The sequence below is a fragment of the Mus pahari genome, chromosome 4 (assembly GCF_900095145.1).
Source record: "Mus pahari chromosome 4, PAHARI_EIJ_v1.1, whole genome shotgun sequence".
NCBI classification, from domain to species: Eukaryota; Metazoa; Chordata; class Mammalia; order Rodentia; family Muridae; genus Mus; species Mus pahari.
Window position 1 is genome coordinate 107,042,869 of NC_034593.1, and position 10,334 is coordinate 107,053,202.

The 10,334-nt window shown below is 41.7% G+C and overlaps 1 long non-coding RNA gene across 1 annotated transcript in view; it reads left to right on the plus strand.

Moving 5' to 3' along the window:
* The first annotated feature begins 4,232 nt into the window (after positions 1 to 4,232).
* The window catches only part of LOC110319722, a 40,324-nt gene continuing 34,222 nt past the window's right edge, over positions 4,233 to 10,334 (plus strand). The window contains exon 1 of the long non-coding RNA XR_002380415.2: positions 4,233 to 4,390. This is a non-coding gene — a long non-coding RNA (uncharacterized LOC110319722). The remainder of the gene's footprint in view (positions 4,391 to 10,334) is intronic.

Genomic DNA, 10,334 nt, shown 5'->3' on the forward strand with positions numbered 1-10,334 from the left:
TTTTTTTTTTTTTTTTTTTTTTTTTTAAGAACTGCTATATAAGCTCCTTTTCTGTGGCAGTTTGGTGCTGATTTTAAAAATTAAAAATAAAAAAAAAGGTTTTAAAGGCATCATTTTTTCTCTCTACTATGCTAAAGATGTTGTATATAATTTTTTGCTTTTCTTTAAGGAAAGAATATGGGGGTTGCTTACAAGGGGAACGAAAATTCTATTCTCCAACCCCCCCTCCCATTCTACTAAACCGTTTTAGTCGACATATGTTTGTTATCAGAGAGAGGTGCTGTGAACACACAGCCATTTTCTTAGCAGCTTTTTGACTGTATGTTACCATAGTCCCACAAGGCATTGGTCCTTTCCCATTGGGAAGTCATGAATAAGAGACCATGAAGCTCACACGTCAGATCTTCCTCAATTAATCCACCATTAGCATGTTCGGGGTCCACTACTGGATGGTTAACAGTGGCTTTTTGTAACTGTACGCCGACCATACCCAATTATGCTTTGCTAAAAATGAACTCTTTGCAGACCAAGCCTCTTGGGCTGTCAGTGTTTTCCGTTTTCCTATTTTAACGTTTGTGTATAGTGGCAGGCGACAGATGGTGTGGATCAGATCGATTTGATTGCATTAGATGATTTTCCCCCCTTCCCCACGCCTTTCTGGAAGCTCACATCAGCTGAAGGCTTTCGCCTGGGACTCCTCCGAAGCATGAGCAAGCCGCCACCACGCGAAGGCACTGGGGCACAGCCAGCGAGAGGCGACGAGGTCCCTTCCCAGGGCTTGTTAACACTGTAACTGGGCGCTCAGAGAGCAGCGGCTCCCATTGCCCAAGCCTGCCTCGCCGCCCATCCGATGACTCCTGGCTTCTGCACACAGTTGGAGTTCAGCCGGCAACCTGGATTTAGAGGGTAAGCACTTCATTCTAGACGGATTTGTGACAGTTACTTTGCTATACCTGCGATACCGCAGACAAATCTCAGCAAACGCAAAGGATGTAGGATGTGTGGGAGAGGGCGACTATGTTTACATCGGTAAATGGGTTTCTTTTTGTCTGAGACCGAGAGTGTTACTCGGTGACGATGTGTATAGTGTTTTGCCATTGATTGTAGGAGTCCACTACCACCCTCCTCCCGATTTTTTCCCCTCTCCTTCGTGTTTTCCCCTTTCTACTTGAGAGGAAAGGAGAGATAGAAGGAGGGAGGAGGGAGTTAAGGAGGGAGGGGAGAAGAGAGAGAGAGAGAGAGAGAGAGAGAGAGAGAGAGAGAGAGAGAGAGAGAGAGAGAGATCGTTCAGCTGCATTCCAAAACAAAACAGCATTATTTCCTAAACCGATTGTTTTGTAGCTCGCTTTATGTATATTTGGTTTTTAATTACCAAGCGTTTAGCTAGGATGGGTGTGGGGAGTGGGGGACAGGGTGGGGAAGTACAGAGGAACACTGCCATAGTGGCAGTAGCCTTGAGAGATCAAAAGGTGCTGAAAGCACCCCTTGCCCGAAAAACACACCTTCAGTTATTAGGGCGCGAGGGAATTGTAGATTCTAATAAACATGGCTTGCAGGAGTCGACGAACAAAGGTACTTAATGCGGACCTAAGCCTCCGCTGCTATTGCTCCGATAGCGGTCCCTAAATATTCGAGAGGAAAGTGTAAGTTGATCAACAAACGCCCTGGTAGTATTGGGTTTTTTCCCTTTTCCTTTTTTTTTTTTTTTTTTTTTTTGTGTGTGTGTGTGTGTGTGTGTGTGTGTGTGTGTGTGTGTGTGGAGGGTGGAGGGGGGTGGGGAGAGTGGATGGGTGGGGGAAATCCGACAGCTTAAGGAGGTTTGAATTGAATATGCACCCAGCGGCAGTGGTCTCGTAGGAAATGGTGTTCTCGTAAGTCAGGCTGCCCCGCTGAAGCACAAGAGCTGTGGTTAGAGCTCGGAGCGTCAGTTCTGGTGGGAGTGCTGCGGGCTGTCCGCTTGGGCTGAGCTGTCCACTGGTCCAGGTGCTGAAGTGTGGAGCATTTGGTATGTAGGGAAAGGGCTGACTCTGTTGCTTGGTTAGGAAGAAAACATATCGCCTGCCTTGTTCCAGATGTTTTTTAAAAGCATGCTAGTCTGTGTGGGTCTCTGTGTGTGTTCTTGTGTATGTGTTCTTGTGTGTGTGTGTGTGTGTGTGTGTGTGTGTGTGTGTGTGTGTGTGATTTTCCTGGAATCGTGATAAACTAAGGGAAAGAACTTGGAAAGCATTGAAAAGCTGTGTGGGCATTTATGCCGTGATTCTACAGCATGAGGAGAACGTGTGTATGCGAGGTGTGTGTATGTGTGCCTTAACCATGCTTCTGACTTGAAAACCATTCCATTTAGTAAATCAAATCCTATCTGTACAATGTGTTTTGTTTTCCTTTCAGAGGCAGTTGAGATTTTAAATAAAAGAGTTCAGAAGGAAATGCACACGTTGCTCATAGACTATTGCATTACTTTCCCTAAGGGCTTTTGTTTCTAGGAGTTCAGGCTAACGGGAACCTGTCAGCTTTCTTGATTTTTTTTTTCTCTACTGGTTGTAATACCAGAGAAAAGCTCCATTTTCTATCTATGTTGGGTAATGGCAGCAAATAGTATTTATTAATTGTTTCACTGGCTTGAATATTTTGGTAAATGGAGTTACCTAAAAAGATACTGCAAAAATAGACTACAGTCGGTGGGAAGTACTATTTTTCTTTTGAGTTATTTCAGGCAAACATTAAATCATAAGACCTGGAATTCATGTTGGTTTTTCTACTTGTAAGAAATATATCAGGAAAAGGATGAGTTGGTCTGCCTGGAGAAGTGTTATATCAAAAAATAATAATGAGAGCAGCCACAACCTAAGTACCTTAAATTACAACAGGTCAGTCAGAGATGAGTTGTGGTGGTGGGAGAGACTGTTACATAATTACTCCTTGATGAAGAGCTATTTGCACTTACATAATTTCAGAAATCATGTCTGTTGCCATCTTTCCATGTTCCTCCCCTCCACTCACACAGATGTACTTTCATGTATTTGAAAGTAAAGCAAGAAACAAATTGAGAACTTTCTAATGGAGCTGCAGCATGTCTTGGGTGGTGGCGTTCCACTGGTCCATTTTATTTAGTGAACAATACCCCCCCCATTTATTGGTATATGCACTGTAGAGTCTTAAAACAAAGCTGTTCAAGTAAGAGCCATGTAGATCACCAAAGAATAGGGGATTTTTCTCTTAATGTCAAAATTAGTCACTTTGAGAATGAGTTTTTATTGGGTTTCCTTCTTAAAATTATTTACTTGAGGACAGAGCTTCAAAGGGCTTTCTGTCAAGGTGTTCTCAACCCTGCACAGTGATGTATTCATAGTGAGTACTGAAAGGGTGGGCTGAGAAATTAAACACCCTGGCAGTTCTAAATGACGCTTAAACCCTAGAAGCTCAACCAGCTTGTCAACTTAGTGAGTTCAGAGAGTATGGAAAATGGGTTTAATTATTTTGTGCCTCGAAGCTGTTTCCCTCCCTTTAAAAACCATTATGTTGTACATAGCTCTAAGGCCTTCAAGGAGGAGATGCCTATTTTTGCAGATCTATAAGTATTTGATTTCAGGTAATACATTGAATGACTGCTTATTTTCTGTGAGAACATGAATTTCTAAAACACACTGTTGAAAATTCCACCAATGCATGGCCCTATCTTGATTTGAGACTCACTTCTTTCTAAAGCCACCCAGGCAAATACATTTGTAATATTTGTGTGCTTAACTATGCATGTCTTCTACAGGGTCCGCCCGCTGCCATGACACTCAATCAAAGCTTCATGACCTCATGAAGCAGAGCAAGTACCAAGGAGAGCGCTGGGAGACCACCAGGTAAACTGAAGGTTACTTATCACTTCCCAAAGATCCTTGGCACGTACTCTCTGCTCTGCGCGGAAAGAAAGCACTTGTCTGTTGTGTGTTAAGTGGCTGGTCCTGTGATTTGTCTTTCAGAATTGGAAATAGAACAGCCATTTGGAAGATCAGGGCAGGAAGCAACAGAGCACAGCTTTGGAGCCTTCTTTAGGGAAATCGAGTTATGGATTTATGGTCCTGGTCAAGCTCAGCCCAGCCCTAGCCAGGGGCGGGCTCCGCAGCAAGAGTTCTTTCTGGCGGTGGCGGTGGCGGTAGCGGCGGCAGCGGCAGCGGCAGCAGCAGCGGCAGCAGNGACAGCAGTAGCAGAGGCAGAGGCAGAGGCAGCGGCAGTTTGGCCCTCTGACTCTCTTCGGTGACGGGTATTCTTGGGTGGATAATACGGATTACGTTGTTATTGCTTAAGAATACGCGTAGTCGAGGAGAGTACTAGCGGCAGGCGGGCAGCGGCCGCCCCTCCCAGCCCACCAGCTGGCCACTAAAAGCTCCCGGTTGCCAAGGTAGCACTTTTTATGTTTTCTTTTCCTCGGGTGGTTTCGTTCTGGATCTTCCTGGCACCTCTGGTGACCCAGACCGCTTTTAGACGGAAAAGGGGCGGGGGGGCGTGCGCGTCGCGGGGGGGGGGGGGGGGGGGGGGGGGGCGAGGCGGAGAAGGGAGGCGGAGAAAGGAAGAGGGTCTCTGAAGCCCGGACTGTGGGGCCATTTGAGTAGTCTCTCTCTCTCTCTCTCTCTCTCTCTCTCTCTCTCTCTCTCTCTCTCTCTCTCTCTCTCTCTCTCTCTCTCTCTCTCTCTCTCTCTCTCTCTCTCTCTCTCCTAGAGGGCAGGGTGGCAAAGTGCGGATCTGAAAGATTCTCTAAAGTTGCAGAGGATTAGAAGGCCTGGACCAGTTTAGCAGCATCTTTGAGCGTTGAGCTAGACAGGGGAGAGGGTCGCCTGGGGCATGCCTCGGCCAAAAGGGCGTGTCCGTGGGCGAAGGTGCCCCCGGCAAGCTTGTCCAAGCTCGTGACTTCGCGAATCTCCGGCCTGGGGCGGAGCCGGAGCCCCACCCGCGACCGGCCGAGCTGCTCAGCAAGCAGGCGTGGAAACTATGTTAGGGAAGGGGCGGGGGACAGGGGGCTGGGTCCCGGTGGAACTTTCTGATTACAAGTGTTGTGGGTCTCTGAGGAACCCCTATTTTCTTTTTGGATTCTCCGCGAAGATGTGGAGAAGCAGGCTGGTAATGGGATTGGTTGCACCGTGGCACAGAGCTGGAACCTTTCTGAAAGAGGTTGGGGCAGGCAGTGACTGTTCAGATGTCCAGTTTCTTTGGGACACTTCTCCAGCGCTGCCTTCCCTACCTCTGCCTTTGGGATGAGTCTCAAACATCAACAACATCAAGATATGTTCTCAGTCTCGGGTCTGCAGCAGAGTGATGAGAGGAAGAGAAAATCCTCCACTCTTCTTGTCTGTTTATAATGTTAATGGACCATAAAGCAATGTGGATGCGTCCCCTCCTAGCAAGCAATCGCTGGCGCGACCCCTTCCATCACGCCCGGGCACTCCCGGGGCAAGCGGACCTAGCAGGAGTTTAAGGTGTTCCTTGGAGCCGGAAAATATGGTCCAGCGTGGTGGAAGGCAAGGGCAGAGGCTCGAAAACTCAGCCCTAGCTGTCAGCGGACCTCTTGACTGTGCAGTTTGCTTTTCTTACTCTTTGGAGGCTGCGGGTTCCTTGGGTGGTGGCGCTTCAAAGGTGGGAGGAGAAATCCTGGGACGAGAGCGATTCAGGTTCCCAGAAGGTTTCACCAAGCGCGGATGGACTTTAAGACCAGTTTCCTCCCTTGCGCGTTGCGGGTTGATTTTGCTTGAGGGACTGGCTGAGAAGAAGATTGAATGCCAGAGAAGTCGAAGCTGTTGGAGAAATGAAAGCAGCTATCTCTTGTGGGGTTCCCGGGACCCATTCTAAGCTCAGCAGCGCCCAGCCACTTTCTTCCTCTGGAGTATTTGCCATTCACCTTACAGGACTTGCGGTCTCTCTACTGGGTCCTTGCCCATAAGAGCAAGCTGAACCCCCTGAGACACTGCAAGAGCCCTGAAAAAACAGCCTTTCCCATTTAAGGTCTTCCCCTTTCTTCCAGCGCTAGATCTGTAATGATAGGTCCCCATGCCAGACCTCTCTTTTCCTCTTCCTATCCTTATGTGACTGCCCCCTGAATGAGTCCCAAGCTATCTAGACTGATAGCACTTGTATTGTAGCTATGTTGATAAGAGGGGAAACGGGTGTGGTCCTGTTCAGACTCCTGGGAATGAGCCCGTTTGTCACAGTGGGGTGAAAAAGCAAACAGAAGCTGTCTTTGCAGGCAACATTCTGTCACTACTAAGAAAACTATGCAACTAACATTTCTTTCTTTCATTGTTCCAAGAACTGCCTTTCTTAGGGATCCACCAGGTAGTGATTAAGAGCTTTTAAGTATTGTGCTCGTTAAGTATCTAACCACATTGAGTGTGTCTATGGGTGCTGTTGTTTCCCTGGAAATTAAAAAAGTCGAGAGAATTGGTGTGAGCTAGCTGCTTGCTTTGCCTGGAAAGGTAGTCTCATCTGGTTGACTACATGTGGAAGGGTTCAGGGCAGACATAGCTGAGGGCCTGGTATTGGAAGGAGAAATGGAAGATGTCATATTCCATCATTTGTTGTGGGAATAAGCAAGCTCTTTTTTGGAAAATAAGCCATTTCATTCAGTTCTTTGGCACTGGCGCTTCAGCTCATGATTGAAATCGCTTCATAAATGAATAATAAGTTTTAGAGTGGGATAATAGGGATTGAAAGAGAAGGGAGCCTTTTCCCCATGCTATGACAAATGAAGTGGTTTGCTTTTCTTCTGATTGCATGGTTTAAATTTTTCTCTGGAAGAATTATTTACTTATAAAAGTTTCCATTAGGTGTCAGTCTGACTGAACTGGTTTCTGTTTTAGATTATTGGGGGTGGAGGCATTTCCCCAATCCAGGCATTTAAAAAAAAAGGGGGGGTGTCAAATCAACCCAAACTTTATTAACTGGACTTGACTGTGATCAATTGTCTTAGTGACCAGATCAGAAGGCACAGTTTTTAAAATTACATCACAACTAGCCACTCAGTGCTTGTACACTATCTGTATTTCTAGGCAGCAGGAAAGAAGTGCAAAGTGCTTGTTGGTGGGTTTCACATTAGAATACAGAGATACTAAGTAGTCATAATCATTTTTCCATTAAGGTCCATGCTCCAGAAATAGGCACCATCTTTATAATATTTGCTTTGCATTAAGAAATGAAGAGAACTTCTATTTCCCTAAGCAATTGTAGGTATTGCTTAGACTCTGTTTGCTGGATAACATCCCTTCTGGTATAAAGAAAAGAAATGGGGAAAAACTTACGAATGCTTCTTTCATCATTAATTTTCTTTAAATAAGACTGCATAAATGTTTTTTAAAAAAAGTATAGCCTCAGTGCATGGTTTGGTGATGAGAGCATTGGAATCCATGATGTATGCTTTTATCCAAGGTGTACGATATCTGTGAACTCTCAGTTCACATTGTAATACACAATATTCATAAACAGGTATAAGAAAGATCATCTTGCTTAATTGTTTGCTACTAAATCTCAGGTAAGGAGTCTGACAGACACTGGGCTTTACAAAGGACTTGCTTATTTTCTCTGTGTTTTTAAATTGTGTTGTGGTGTTGCTGCTTACATAAAATGTCAGGGAACTTGAACTCAGGACTAAAGATGCATAGACGTTCATGTTGATTCCTATGTTAATTCACTAAACAGAATTTCTATTAGTGACTTTCGCAAACTATACTATTCAGTAACTAGTTATATTCCAGGACAAAGCTATTTTCTGAAGCCATTGTCGAGCCTAGAACAAATACCTGGTATTACACCAGTGTGAATCTAGAACCAAAGCTCCTGTCTAAACAAACAAAAGCACTGAGAAAGCAGCTAGAAGGGGGAATTCCATCAATTTTTTTCTCTTATATATTTCATTTTGGTGATGGTAAATTTTCAACAGAAGAAATAGAAAATGGATGTGAATGTGATGGGAAGGGTAGGAAATATTTTTGTACTTTGTGTAGAACAGAGGAGACAGATAGGCCATAGAAGAGATAACAGGAAAGTGAGGACCACAATTAGTCACCATCTTCTTGACACTAAGCTGTTGTAGCCATAATTGTATTAGAAATTATAAAATACTGTTTTCAGAACGTTAGATAGCCATGCATTCTACAAAGTAAATTTGCTTTAAAAACATTACTAATGACCTCAGAATACTTAAAGCCTTTCTTAGTTGTAGGTACTTATACAATTATAAACATAAAGGATAAATAAGTTTTAAGTAACACATTCTAAGTACAGTGTTTCTCTCTTTCTCCGTGTGTGTGTGTGTGTGTGTGTGTGTGTGTGTGTGTGTGTGTGTGTGTGTGTAGATGTTTGTTTTCTCCTACGGTACTTGTATGTTGAGTCATTACTTAGAAGCCTTGAATTGAATTGAGGAATGCTTCATAACATTTTGTACAAAGGTGTAAAATATACTTTTCAGCTCTAAAGCATGGCAATCAATACACAAAAGTATAAGACAAAAAGAAAAATCAAAAAGCTTTACATTTCCCTGAAAAGTGTTTTGAATCCATTAATTAGCTGATTATTGAGTAAACTAGCAATAAAAGTAACACACTCTGATATTTGCCTTGCTGTTCAGGTGTCATTATCTGTGACTAGTTATATTGCAAATCAGAATTCTGTTATATCCTGATCAATTATGATGTAAGTTAACTAAGAGAACCTGATCTTCAAAGGTTAAATTATTAAATTAAATATATAATTATATATTAAATATATAATGATTAAATATACAATGATATCTGTACAAGCATTTCTAAGATACCATACTAATCCACAGTATCATAAAATATACACATATATCAGGATAGTTGAAATCAAAATTTTTTCAAATCTAAAAGTCTACCCTTCCATTAATTCAATACTCAATTGTAAGTATGTAAAACAAGCCTTGTAACACTTGTTTTGCTGCCCTGAAATTAGTGAATCTCACCTGCTAAACTTCAAACTAAAAAGACAGTATTATAATCTAATTAGTAATACTATATTCTTGATTCATATGCAGTATGCATCACTGCATACTCCAAAGAGATGGCAAAGTATATAGTGAAGGCAACAGTTACATAATTCAAAAAGAGCACATACTGACAGCTTGAATGAAAAATAGATGGTACGATTTTTGCCACAGTTGTATGTCATTAAAAATTTAATAATTTCTTAACTTTTGTTCTTATCATTGTTATCCTACATATTAATAAGTAATTAATGATGCCCTTTTTTCTATTGAGCATGTATGGTCTACTTGAGTACTTGCTCAAACAAGTCACAAATTTAAAGTTACTAATTAATTAATTAATATTTTATCAGAAAGTATCATTAGAAAAATCATTTCCTACCTAACTGGAATATACAGAATAAGTTTTTAAATTATATGGGTAGTTTTTTTATATAACTGTCAAAGCATTCATGTTATGTCATGATTCTGAACTGAGGTTTACACATAATTTGTTTTCATATCTATTATTTTAACAGGCTTTGATTGTATTTACAAAGCAAAGTAAATCAAAGAATTAAGTTCAAAGTTAAGTCCTATGGAAAACCGTCAGACTTTTCTTTTCAATTCTTATCATACTTACCATTGGGAAACGGTATATCCTATGCTGGAAATGACATTGGAATAAAAACTAGAAAATCTTCCTGTGAACCAAGACTCTATAATGAACAAGAATCTGGTCACAATGACTTCTTGATCCTCATTGGCTCTTCAGTAGAAGATCTCTGTTTAGACTTTTTCAATGCTTCCCATTTCTAAGGTTTTCGAATCCAATATAAAAAGCTAAAACCAGCCTTGTGAGACTTTTGTCTGAACCTCACTCTTCCTTTCACATATAGACGAAATGCTGATGAATGCTATTGCTGAGATGTTTCAATGTTACTGAAGAAACATTTATATCAGACAAAAATTGATTCTCAAGACTTTTACTTAATTATCATTACTTAATTATTAAAACATGTAGCAAATGGATAGTTCTCCAAATCTTTTTACCCTGAACTTGATATTTGTTCATATAAAAAAAAAGATGTTAAAATTTTTAAAGTTCATTCTAATGATAAGTTTCCTTATCTCTGTGACCATACGATATGCTAGACATTCCCTGATCAATAATGGTCTCAGGAGTATTTCTGCCTAATGAGGACAAATTTCAAGCAACTTTGTTCAAAGTCACAATTACACACACACACACACACACACACACACACACACACACACACACACACACGTGTGTATATACTTTGTCATATATATATGTATGTATGTATATATGTATATATGTATATATATATATATATATATATATATATATATATAT